This window comes from Cryptomeria japonica, chromosome 1, assembly GCF_030272615.1.
Source record: "Cryptomeria japonica chromosome 1, Sugi_1.0, whole genome shotgun sequence".
NCBI classification, from domain to species: Eukaryota; Viridiplantae; Streptophyta; class Pinopsida; order Cupressales; family Cupressaceae; genus Cryptomeria; species Cryptomeria japonica.
In genome coordinates, this window is record NC_081405.1 from 158748923 (window position 1) to 158762177 (window position 13255).

Consider the following 13255-nt stretch of genomic DNA (forward strand, 5'->3'; position numbering starts at 1 on the left):
ACCATCTACCACAGGGCCATCCAATTTATTTTTTGCCTCCACACAACAACACAGATAATAATATGTTTCTTCTTTCATTATTTTCAGCTACAATAACTGCATAAACATACCCATAATCATATTTGCATTTATGTACATGATTAGCATGAACAAATAGGAAATAAAATTAATCTTATTAAATATGTATGTAGATAATTTACCTAGTTGGACTAGATCTGAGACATGGGAAAAGTCAACTGATGCTTCCATCTATGTGAGTTGCAATGTTGTTGGGAGTCGACATGTCTCTAGTGGGCTTAGAGTTCTCGTACACCATTCATCAACCCACTCCTTTGACTAGCACTCATTCCATGATTCATTTGCACATGACGAACAAAAGCAAACCATATGTCACGTATATATAGTCCGTGAACCTACATTAGAGCTTCTAAAAGAGTGTAGCTCACTCAATCCTATCAACGTACAATAATCCTCATATTTTGCAATGTTAGTATCATCTATGAGCCAAAAAAATCTATGAATTGAAGACTCACATTGATTACTTGGACCCACTGTAGCATTACACCAAATGACAATAGCTCTTGCATATGTCAATTTTTCTTTATCTACATACTTTAACTCTTCTCGTGCCAAGGCACTTTTGATAGATGCTCCTGCACCATCATGCTCCCCCTTTCCATGCTCAGCTTCACAAAAATTCCACATATGTTAAAAAATAGTGCTCTTATGCATTATTTTTAACCAATAAAACATCCAAGAGTTCTTGAATTATGAGGCACAATTATCTGACCATACGATGTGTTATCGGAATGAAATACCCCTACTAGCCAAATTACGGTAGAACATCTGAAAGCAACCTTGCACAAACTCTGTAGAATGTGAGCGAGCATCACTAATATAGAAGTGATACTCCCTCAAAATATTCCTATTTTCATCTATGCTATCAGCAGCATGCATGAATGCTATATGCACAAATATAGCAACCTATGTGGAGTTGTAATACTGAGATTGAACCTCATTTTGTGGCTTTAGTGTGTAGTTCTCTGCAAAGTCAACAACTGAAATGATGGTATCGAGTGAAAATGTGTCCTTTCATATCTTGAATTACATGTCCAACCATTGAGCTCTATGGGTATGCCTTGCATACTCATACAATATTTTCTCACGAAAAATGCCCATAAACTAATACATTGGAATATTTTCAGTGGCAAAATCACACCTTTTTGCTTCTTTTCCATCTTTTACATTGTAGGCCACCGTCTTATATTTGCAAATTCAACTAGTTCATTCCCAATAACATGTGTACTATCCATATGTTCACACATTGGCAAATTTTGCTAGTCACTGCAATGAACACATGTGCCATCCAAGCATACTTTATTGTTAAATTGTTGACCATCAACTCTTTCACACAAAATGATAGCTTTTATGGACTGGATGAAATGTCCTTGCGGTCTCTGATTTATCTTTGGAAATCATGCACTAGCAAACTAATCTAATCTATTATGATGAAGAGATTTCTACTCTTCTTAATATATCATTGTATTATATGCTTATGAAACTCCTCCTTATTTGATAATAGCAATATTGCTATGTCTGATTTGGTCTCTAGAAGTATGCAAGGTAGTGGTGTTGTTTATTATTTCTTCCTTGAATATATGTGACCTGTTTTGGTGCCAAAGGCAGATGCTCGATTTGAGCATATATCCAAATAAGATACAAGTAATAAACAAAAACAATATTCGATGATTATTGGAATAATATAAAAAAAAGGCATACTTCATTAATCATTCATTTTAAAGTAAATACTCAACTTTTAAATTATTGATAAGGTTCAATAAAACACCAAATCTTTTTAAGGGGATAAGTCTTAAAATAAGATTATTTGTAATTATGAAACATTCAAATGAAGATCAAAGTGTTGTCGCTTGACCAAGTTCATGCTTCTGTTATTAAATTCTTTGCAAAAGCACTCACAAATCCTACTTTTCCTCAAAACAACTTATGTTGGAAGATAGGTACAAGAGTTTCATATCCAAATTCATTGCAATTTCATACACATTTGCTTGATAAATTCAAACCTTATTATTTTCCTACTGAGAGTGAGGTTTTCCCAAAATCCAACCTATAGAATTAACTTTTCCACATACCAAGGTAGAATTGTATTCCTTGTCATTCACCAAAATCTTCTATAAACCAATATCTTATATTATTTTTCGTATTACCTAAACCACATGAAATGAAATCCAATGCTAGGATTACTAATAGCTATAATGATCTATAATTTCCTTTACAAGTTAGGGGATAGTAAGTTAGGGCATCTTAATTTGAATGAAAATTTGGAAGAGAAAGAGAAAAACCCAAATTTACCAATGGTTTAGCACATGCTATAGGTTTCCCTCCCTTAGTTCATAATACATTGACCTAATTTTATCTTTTGTTAAACACTGCCAAACTAAAATAAAGGAAAATTCAGTTGATTGATGATGTGATAATAGCCAAACTAGATTGTGCTCTTAATAGATTCACATTTGGGCTATTGGCAATGAAGAATATGATAATATAGATTCAATTTTTGTTGACTACTTCCAAGAGAAGAAATACGTATTCCTCAATAACATAGAAATTACTAGATCAAAGTAATAAAAAGGGGCAATTCGTAGTTACCAAAGAAATTGTGGAGTGTAATTTAATGAAAACATGTTTGATATGATCGTCTTGTTGAGTAGGGTCATGGGAAGGGAGGATACAAGAGAGCTTAGTTACTCAATGTGCCAGGACATAACAATCATTTTTTATGGAAAAAAATATATTAATTAGGGAGAAATAATCAATGATAAACATGCATCAACAATCAGTGATCTTCCTATAAATCAATTCTTTTATGCAATTTTATTTTTTTCTATGTAATTGTGAGCATGATACCATAGATAGGGTTGTAGGCACAAGAAAATATATGATCATTAGCCTTACATTCAATTAGAAATTGAAAATCAACAATTTAAGCATTATAGGAGACCAAATGATGCATTCACCATGCTAATTATCAAAAAATAAGAGGCAAACATGAATTTAGAATCTCCCAAAAAGTAATCAAATCGTTAACTCAATTTGGAAGTTATTTAATATAGTATCTAAAATTTATTTACATTTAAATTAAGGATTCGATGGACCTCCATATAAAGTTCCTTAATATGCGAGTGATCATTATGCTAGTAATGTAGACATCATGTAGTGAAAGAGAAGGACTTCATGATGACTGTGGGAATGATGGGCATGGTGTTACCATTGATTTGGCAGCAACCAATATTATTTTCGTTGTCTTGCATGCTTCCCAAGTAGTCTTACTCAACATGCATCACTCTCCAGATTCTTTGGACACATTAATATATTTTAAATGACAATATTTTTTCAAATGCCCACTAAATCAACACATGATTTTCTTATTTTCCTCTGATTCCTTACATGGTAAAATGTTAATGACCTCTTATATGTTCCTCCAACTTTAGAAAGATCAAGTTGACCACATTTGTGAAAGATGTGCTTTTAACCTCACTCAACCTGTTTAAAGCGCATCTTACTTAAGCTACCTGTATGTCAAAGAATGAATCCATAATGAACAATCGTGAATGCCAAAGTACCTATCTCTCGGTTGATGATGTGATATAGATGATTTTGAGCTTTTTATCTATCCCTCGTTTGCAAGCAATAATATTTCTCAGTCGCTTCTAATCCAATTCAAGCAGTCACCGCTTTCCCACCGCAACAATGAATATCGACCATTAAAACTCTACCAGATGTTTGCAAGGGACTGAAAAAATATAGAAAAGCAAATGGACGAGATCTTTTTTAATGAAAAATGGCGTCACCTCTTACCAATATTCGCCATAGATAAGCTTTCAACCTGCAACTTCCAGCGTGTCCTCATTTGTACCTTGCTTGCCCCACTCAGCAAAATAATGAACAATGGCGTCACTTCTGCCAATATTCCCCTCGGATTCTCTTTTATCCTACCAATTCGGTCATAGATATGAGGTGTAGATTCCATAAGTACTCATAATTGTGATGTTCAGAAAACCCGATCAATCTGTGTAAGGTGTAGATTTAACCCATGGATCTTGGAGTGCATGCACACCATCGTCTCGTGCAGGAATCGTTTGACTCTGTGTAGGGGATTTGTAATGGAGATATTTTCGAAGTAGTACCAAATCTTCAACCCGTGATTTGTGTGTGGAGTCTGTTTCAGAACAGACAGGATGTGGAGGAAAACCCGGCAAAGGGCTGGCTGGTACCACCAAATGGACAAAAGTCTTAGATAATATTGATCGAATAAGGTCTAGTGTTTCCGATGTGCACATACGAGACTCAGCCGCGTGTGGCTAGGTGAAGCATTTTGGACAACACGTTGAGAAAGCATTTTTCTTGTGATGTTCAACTCCTGTTTGATATGTTCCATGTATCTGGACATATGAATCAACAATAGAATAAAATTGGTGAATAAAAATAATTAATTGTAGAATTGGGTAGTTAATTAGTCAGGTCAATCTTTGTTGAGTCAATAACATAAGTAAGGTAACAAACAAGATTGTTTGGGTTGAAAGTTAAAAGGTGCCACAACTTATATAGTATATTCATAAACATTCATATAAATTTTGTTCCATCTACAATCTAAGAAATTGTTCTTAGCTTTCTTTTTGGTGCTCCCATAACTAAATGCTTGGTGATTGGCAAGGCCTAGTCTCAACCAACAATATAAAGAACTGAAACTAATTTGTCGCTTCTTATGGCTTTGGATCATGTGGATATGGACTTGGAACTATTGACCTTTGTTTCTACTCAGCTTAGTTTTGCTCCATATATCCTTGCTTCTCCTATATATGTTTAAACTAGAATTATGTTTGACTTTGGAACTACATACCAGTCTATTACAACAACAGAGTAGCTAGCTAGCTTGAGCTTTAGGAGATGTTGGCACCCCAATTTGTCATACCCTTATGAATTTGTTTTGCTCCACAAGTTGTTACTTTTGTTCTTCCCTCATGCACTTGGCCACAACTTTTGTTATTTTAAAATGCCTTTAGTTGTTGACATTTTTCTCTCAATTCATAACCCTTTGTTTATACTTCGAAAGGAGGTTCTAAAACTTGTGTTGATAGTCAACAAGGTTTTTAGAATCTCATTGCTCAAATTTATTTTTTCAAACTCCCTTTGTTTGGTAGAATTGGGCTAAGCAAGTGTCAACATTTGGCCAAGCTTTAGAAACCTCTGTTGCCTTCCAACAAGGTTTTAATAACCTTTTTGAAGCCTAAGGTTCTCTTTATAACTTTCAAAGGTGGCAAAAGTGGGGATCTTAGTTGAAAGATTTTAAGTGTTTTTAGAACCACTATGATTGCTAAAGTGGATTCAACTTTCAATGGGATTTATAGAAAAATCAAAAGAAGATGAAAAATTTTGTATAATAAGACATCGATGAGTTGGTTCATATCTAGAACTTTTGTTGGGAGCTAACAAGGTTTTTGCAACCTTATCAAAGCCAGACAAAAATTTAATAACTCAAGAAGATGACAATGGTCATGGTGTTTGTTGAAAATTTGTAGTGGTTTGGTTGGGATTTAGGTGCCATCAACCTTGTAAATCCTTTAATTTATTAATTTCCTAAATAATATCATTTGTAATTTACCCATAAGAGTTTAAATTGTTTAACCAATGATAGTGAAAGAGAACACGTAAAGGCAAAGCTATTTTTATCATTTGTCCTCTAGGGAAAGAAAAAATAGCTAGGTGACCCCTCTAGATATATTCAATTTTGAGGTGCTTGGACATTTTTTAGTAGTTGTAAGAGAATATATGATGGTTATGATAGTTATAATAATTAGATCTACTAATTTAGTTATTCTTAGATTTTAGAGTAAAAATCAATAATAATAATTAAATAAACTTGCTTTTTTTTTACTCAAGCATCAAAGTCGAATGTTTCATTCAGCAAAGATTTTGGCATGACCATCCTTTTTGCAAGTGATGCATCTTGCATAGTTGTATTATGATTACTCTAAGGATCATAAGTGCAAATAACACTATAGGATTGACAAAAAAGGCACTGGCACTCAAGGCCTAGAAAACTCGTCCACATCACAAGTGTCACATACTATATAAGGTTTTGGGTGAGTGAGCTAATGGAGTCTAATGTATCCACCTCAACATTTTCTTTCACAATCGAAGGAACAGTCACATGCTCTACTACAAGTCTACCCAACAATCTCGATGGTAGGTTTGGGTCAAGTTTTCCCCCCACTCTGTCATTTGAGGAACCCCCACCTCTATTGTAGAAATCTAACAAAACAAAAAAAATTGGAATCTCATTGAGGACAAACTCACAATAAAGTTTCCTTAAAAAATACTACCACACCTCATGATTATTACACGAAGGTTGGTCAAAAACCATCCACCACCTATCCCAAAAATTATTCTTTATCCCTTCATGGTTGCACCAGTGGATGGGGAATCTCTTGAATCTAGTTGCTAAGGGTTGATTGGTTCAGGGCTCAATGACGAGGGCACACAAGTTAGATTTGTTGATAATTTTATTTTCTTTGCTTTCTTATAGGATAGGTTGTTCGCATCAAATAATCTTTGTTCTTCCCTTTTATTAGACCATAAATTAATTTTGTCACTCAATGAACCTACATGAGACATAATGGATTGCAAAGATTTGGCAAGGCTTGTCCTATGCAATTTTGTTGTAGTAGGATCTCTCAACCTTGTAATCAATTCCTCAAGTTGTTTTTTGGTTATTTTCTATTTCCCCTAATATGTTTTCTTGTGTTCCTGCAGGATGCCTATGAAATGATGGAGATGTTTGTTGTGTTTGTTATTCGACAAGGTATTAATGAGGAGGTGGTGGAGAATTTGGCACATTTGGGGGTGGAACAACATTTCTTAAAAATTTAAAAAAAAATTCATTAAAAAAACTAATTTGAAAACTACATTTTGATCAAAATTTCAAACCAAAAATGCATAAATACTTATCTCTTTTACATTGTTGCTATCTTCTTGGCATCTTGATGATGATTTGTCAAAACAAGCTAAAAAAATGGCTTTCTATTTGGGGAGTGCAAGTTGCAGTTGTCCAAACTCATAGGTAGCACGATGGAGCAAAGTTTTTTGTAAATGAAAATGAAGGTTCTTTTTGTTTTTGTTTTACTTTATCATTTGACGTGTACCAAAAGGTTTGAACTCTGATGATAATAAGTCAAATGTGTGAAAATTCATGCAAATAGGATTTGGATAAGATCAAATATATTCAGATACGTATATGTAGAAATAAAGAAATATTAAAGATCTAGAAATGAATAAAATTTAATAATTTATGACATTTATCATTATACAATTATATTAAGTCATTCCATCAAAATTAACCTAAATTTTTTTAAAATTAACATAAATATATAAAATTGAAAAAAATTGACAAATGCTATTTTAATCCATAAATATACCACTATATCAACCGGATTGTTTGCAAAATCACTATACTCAAAACACTACTTAAGAATAGAAAATTGTTTTAAGCAAGCATAATTTCAATATTGTAACCTTTTTATTTAAATTCAAAAGTTGCTATCACGGCTCCCACACCCTAATTTTAATTTAAAACACACAGTTTTCACATGGGGGTAATTAGGTCGTATGAGGCCTCCGAAATCAATTTGGGAAGCAAACAGTTCTTCAAAAACAGAAATGGCAGCATGTCAAATCCTTTTGCTCTCATCCACTGCGCACATGCGAAAAACTTAAATCCCAGGTGATGTTAAATAAATAAATCCCACGATAATGTTGAGTCGTAAAATATTAGTAGAAAATGCTTTCACTTTCACCCATGCATTCCCGGTATTCCTGTATATCCTGCGGCCTGCCTCATCTGAAACGAAGTTTTGGAAAATTTTAATGCATGATCACAGCAGAATCAGTCAGCACATTTACGAGAAGATTGGAAACCACGTGACTGACAGCATGGATAAGATTTTGACATCAGGATAGAGTGCAAGTTGGGTTGCAGTATGAAAGATAACCCGAGGTGTAGAAGTGATGCCATTTTCAATTATTTTCCCGGTGAGGTATAAAACACGTTTCTTTAAACGGCGAGAAGCCAATACCGTCGAAGCTCGCCCGTCTGTGTCTAAATAGACGTGTGGAGCAGCCAAAGCATCTCAATCTCAATCTCAACTAGTGTGAGTGTTTTAAGAGTTCGTTTGATGGCCAGCTTACACGTTAAGCGTAGGCGAGAAAGTGTTTGGAGTAAGATAGTTTTTAGGTGTAGCCAAGATGAGTTTATTCGGTAACATCTCTCTTCCAAAGATTCCAACGATTCCAACAATTCCAACCATTTCATTGCCCTCTAAAAATGGGAATGCAGGGGTGTTTGAAATCAAAGGAGAAGTGGTGTTAATAAAAGCATATCTTGTGGATGTTACTGACTACTCTGCCACGATTGCAGACACAGTCTCTGAATTGATCGGGCAGAGAGTCTTTCTTCAGCTCGTCAGCAGCGAAAAGATTGATGAAGGTAATATTATTACTAGTTTTTATTGTTAGTTACTATCATGGGATCCTAAGTGGGTATATTGATTTTTCTTTTCTGCACCTTGGGCATAATTAATTAATAGCATTGTCCAACGTATGACTGGTAATGGTATAGATTCGGGATTGGGGAAGAAAGGAGAAGAGGAATCAATAAGCTGGAACCCACTGGATGGTCCCATCGCTGGTGACTCGAAATTTTCCGTCAGCTTCACATGGAAGACTGAACTGGGAGTGCCCGCTGCATTGCTGGTCAGGAACGCGCACCCGAGGGAATTCTTCTTGAAATCGCCATCTCTTTCTGCTGTACCTGGCAAACTTCCGGCAATACGCTTTTTCTGTAACTCCTGGATCCATCCTTACTATTTATTCAACAAAACGGACCGGGTCTTCTTTACTACTCAGGTATAATCTGAAACAAATAATGTGAGAGCTTAGAAGTGATCAAGTAACAACGTTTTATTAATGTGCTTTGTACCCTGAACATTATTGATTTCAGAGCCATCTTCTTAATGAAACACCGGCGGGTTTGTTGACGCTGAGAAAGCGAGAGCTGGCTTCTCTGCGAGGAAATGGTACCGGAGAGAGAAAGTTTTATGAGCGTGTGTATGACTACAATCTTTACAATGATCTGGGTAACCCAGATAGTAGTCCCGATCTCCGCAGGGAGGTGCTCGGTGGGTCACAGGACCTTCCTTATCCCAGAAGATGTAGAACTGGACGTGATCCCTGCAAAACAGGTTCTCTAAATATTATAGATCTTCAAGCCTTTGTCTGGTGTTAATTGATTTTAGTTTAAATTAGTTTGGAGATTCAATCAATGATAATGTTAATGATATGGCAGATCGGAAGTTCGAGAGCTTGCCTCTGTTGCCCACCACCCAATACTACATTCCCCCAGACGAGAAGAACTACAGGTCTAATTTGATGGTGCGAGCCTGTTAGTTTAAAAACGAGCAGAGAAAACACATAATAATGAACACAAAATCAGAAGAAAGAATAATAGACACAACAAAGAACTCAAAACACAAGATTAACGTGGTTCACCATTAAGTGGCTACGTCCACCAGAAATGTAGGGAGAATTCTTATTAACCAATATCCAATTACACAGTACATTATATATGGGCTGCACACAACTATTTATATAAACATCTCAAATATGAAATGAAGAGTCTTCTAGGGAAGACAAACAACCATGTGACTGTTGGGCTTCATATACCCAACAATCTCCCCCGTGAAGTCCAACCAACACAGCCTGTAACATTCCCTGCATCTCCATTCCAATGCTCATGCTAAAACCAGCTCTTGAGAAGATTTTAATATCGCCAAACTCTGTTCACAAACAATGCGAATTAATCTTCTCCAAGTTAGATCAGAGTTAAAAACATATTCTCTAACTACTTCATCCGGTAATGCATAATCATGAACACTACTATCAACAGAGGCATAATACACTCCTCCGTCAAAGTCTCTTGCTTTTGTGCTCCCCCGTAATAGAATATCTAGAAGATCACCATTATCAGATTTTAATACCCAAATATAAAACTCTTGTACGAGTGTGAATAGCCTACAAACATCACTCCCAATTCTCACGGTTGCCTTACTGAATGAATTTGTTGTATTTTGTGTAGAAACTTGTGCAGTACCTGCAATAAATGCATTCCACTCTACCTCTACTACTGCAATCTGCAACAATAAATCATCACTTTTGCAATCTGCTTGTTCTTCTTCAGAGTCATTGTCATTTGCTATATTCGAGACTACATCCTCCTCACCCCGAGAGGCATCCTCCTCATCTTAGAAGGGAAACAAACCAGTCTCTTCTTCAAACAGCGAATACAACAAACCCTCTTCTTCTTCAGCCAAAGTCTCCTCCTTTTTCCAACCATCCCACCAATGACATTTGGTTTCAACCTCCACTTGGACATCACTCTCTACCGAGTCTAAACTACCAAGAAATTTTTCGATGATTGATTCAGCCTCATCATCTACAACTTCAGCCTGTTTATTGATAACATAAAAGCACCCAACTCCAGGATCAACTATCCAATCGGATCCCATCTCTGCTCAAGTCAATTGTGGCTCTGATACCAATTGTTAGTTTAAAAACGAGCAGAGAAAACACATAATAATGAACACAAAAACAACAGAAAGAATAATAGACACAGCAAAGAACTCAAGACACAAGATTAACATGGTTCATCACTAAGTGGCTACGTCCACCAGAAATGTAGGGAGAATTCTTATTAACCAATATCCAATTACACAGTACATTATATATGGGCTACACACAGCCATTTATATAAACATATCAAATATGAAATGAGGAGTCTTCTAGGGAAGACAAACAACCATGTGACTGTTGGGCTTCATATACCCAACAGAACCTTTGCCAAAAAGGTGGTACCCACCATCAAGCCTATATTTGATGACGAGTTCGTTACAAGAAGTGAAAGATATTTACAGCAAAGGCATCCCTAAGGCTCTCAACAATGTTATGGATCTATGCCAAGATCTGATTCCTCTCCAAATGGTTAAAGGACTGCTCAGTGCTCAGCACACAGGACCAATCTCTCATTATTTTCACAGTTCCCCAGCTTATTAAGGGTGCGAGATCAATACTATTTATTTAATTGAAGTTTAAGCAATTTCTTCTAGTACTAGTCATCGACTAAATAACATATAATTGATACTTCAATTTTAAATTTTTATTTCTGACTTGCAGCTGACGAAAATGCATGGAAGACAGACGAAGAGTTTGCACGACATGCCCTTTCTGGTTTCAATCCCATAGCCATTCAATGTCTGCAGTCAAGCAAACTGAAAAGCTCCCTGTTTTAATCTGATGTTAATGTTGATGTTGTAGTTGAATATTGATTATAATGCTAACCTTCTTCTCTTAAACTTGGAACAGAGCTTTCCTCCAACAAGCAGCTTGGACGCCGACTTATATGACCCTCAAAACAGTTCTATAAAGGCAGAACATATTGAGAAAAACCTCGATGGCCTTACGGTGCAGCAGGTATGTTATATCTATATAGTGATTCAACTAGTTCCACAACATATCAAAAAGAGAGAAAATTGTGATCCTTTGACCAATCTTATGATGGGATTAAATGTGAACTGTTTGATTAGGCTGTGGAAGCAAAGAGACTCTTTATCTTGGACTACTTCGATGTGTACATGCCCTACATTGAACGCATTAACAAAGAATCAGATGAACGTAAAATGTATGCCTCCCGCACTCACATCTTCCTCACAGACCAAGGAATTCTGAGGGTTGTTGCGATCGAGTTGTGTTTACCTCACACCAATCTCACCCAAGCTGAAAGAAAAGTTTACAGCCCTGCACAAGAGGGAGAAGATGGTGCTCTGTGGCTGCTTGCAAAAGCTCATTCAAGAGTTAACAATGCTGGTTATCATCAGTTGATCAGTTATTGGTAAGATCACATTGAAACAAGACAGTAATTCTATTTAGACCGAGTGGACAAAATAATGTCACGATGATTAACTTTTCCATTCTTCGTGCAGGTTAAGAACTCATGCTGTCATCGAGCCTTTCATGATTGCTACTCACAGGCACCTAAGCAAAATGCATCCCCTTCACAAGTTATTACTCCCTCATTATTTTGACACCATGGACATTAATCAATCTGCCCGGCAGATTCTGATTAATGCAAATGGTGTTATTGAACAAGGATTCACACCCTACAGATACGCCATAGAATTGTCCTCTAAAGCATATAAATACTGGAAACTCAATGAACAGGGCTCGCCCGCCGATCTAATTAAAAGGTATAGTACTCTCTTCTCTGTTACTCTCTACTGTCAAATGCCATGTAGCTGTCATATAAATAATTCTAAGCTAGGAGATGTACCTATGCAATTGCAGAGGCATGGCAGTTGCAGATTCAACGGCACCCCACGGATTGAGGCTTGCGATAGAAGACTACCCATATGCAGTGGACGGTCTGGAGATCTGGGGTGCTTTAAAGTAATGGGTGTGTGATTATGTGTCTCTCTACTACAAGAGCGACAATGCAATCAAGGAAGACACAGAAGTGCAAGAATGGTGGCAGGAAGTTGTGAATGTGGGGCATGGAGATCTGAAGAAGGAAAGTGGATGGCATCAGATGGAGTCGGTGCAGGAAGCAGTGGAAGCAATTACAACCATCATTTGGATTGCATCTGCTCACCATGCAGCCGTCAACTTCGGGCAATATGCATATGGAGGATACATGCCCAATCTCCCTACTCTCAGCAGACGTATAATTCGCGAGCAACATTCCCTTGACTATGCCCAAATGATGAAAGATCCAGAGGCGTTTATGTTCTCATCAGTGTCCAACCCCAATCAGGCCACCACGGTGATGGCGGTGTTGGAGCTTCTATCGAATCATTCAACGGATGAAGCCTAATTAGGACAGGTGAAGGGATCCACTCATGAATTGAATGACGATGAGGGCATCGACCAAGCATTTGGAAAATTCTCTGCAGCTCTGGTGGGCGTGGAGAAAAATGTGTCAGAGAGGAACCAGAATTCCAACCTGAAGAACAGGTATGGGCCATCACAGGTTCCATACACACTGCTCTATCCGAACACCACCGATCTCTCCAGGGAGGGTGGATTGACTGGCAGGGGAATTCCAAACAGCATTTCCATTTAATCTTTGTCTCTC

The 13255-nt window shown here is 36.7% G+C and overlaps 1 pseudogene; it reads left to right on the forward strand.

Moving 5' to 3' along the window:
• The first annotated feature begins 8235 nt into the window (after positions 1–8235).
• Positions 8236–13255, forward strand: LOC131056139 (linoleate 9S-lipoxygenase A-like; annotated as a pseudogene).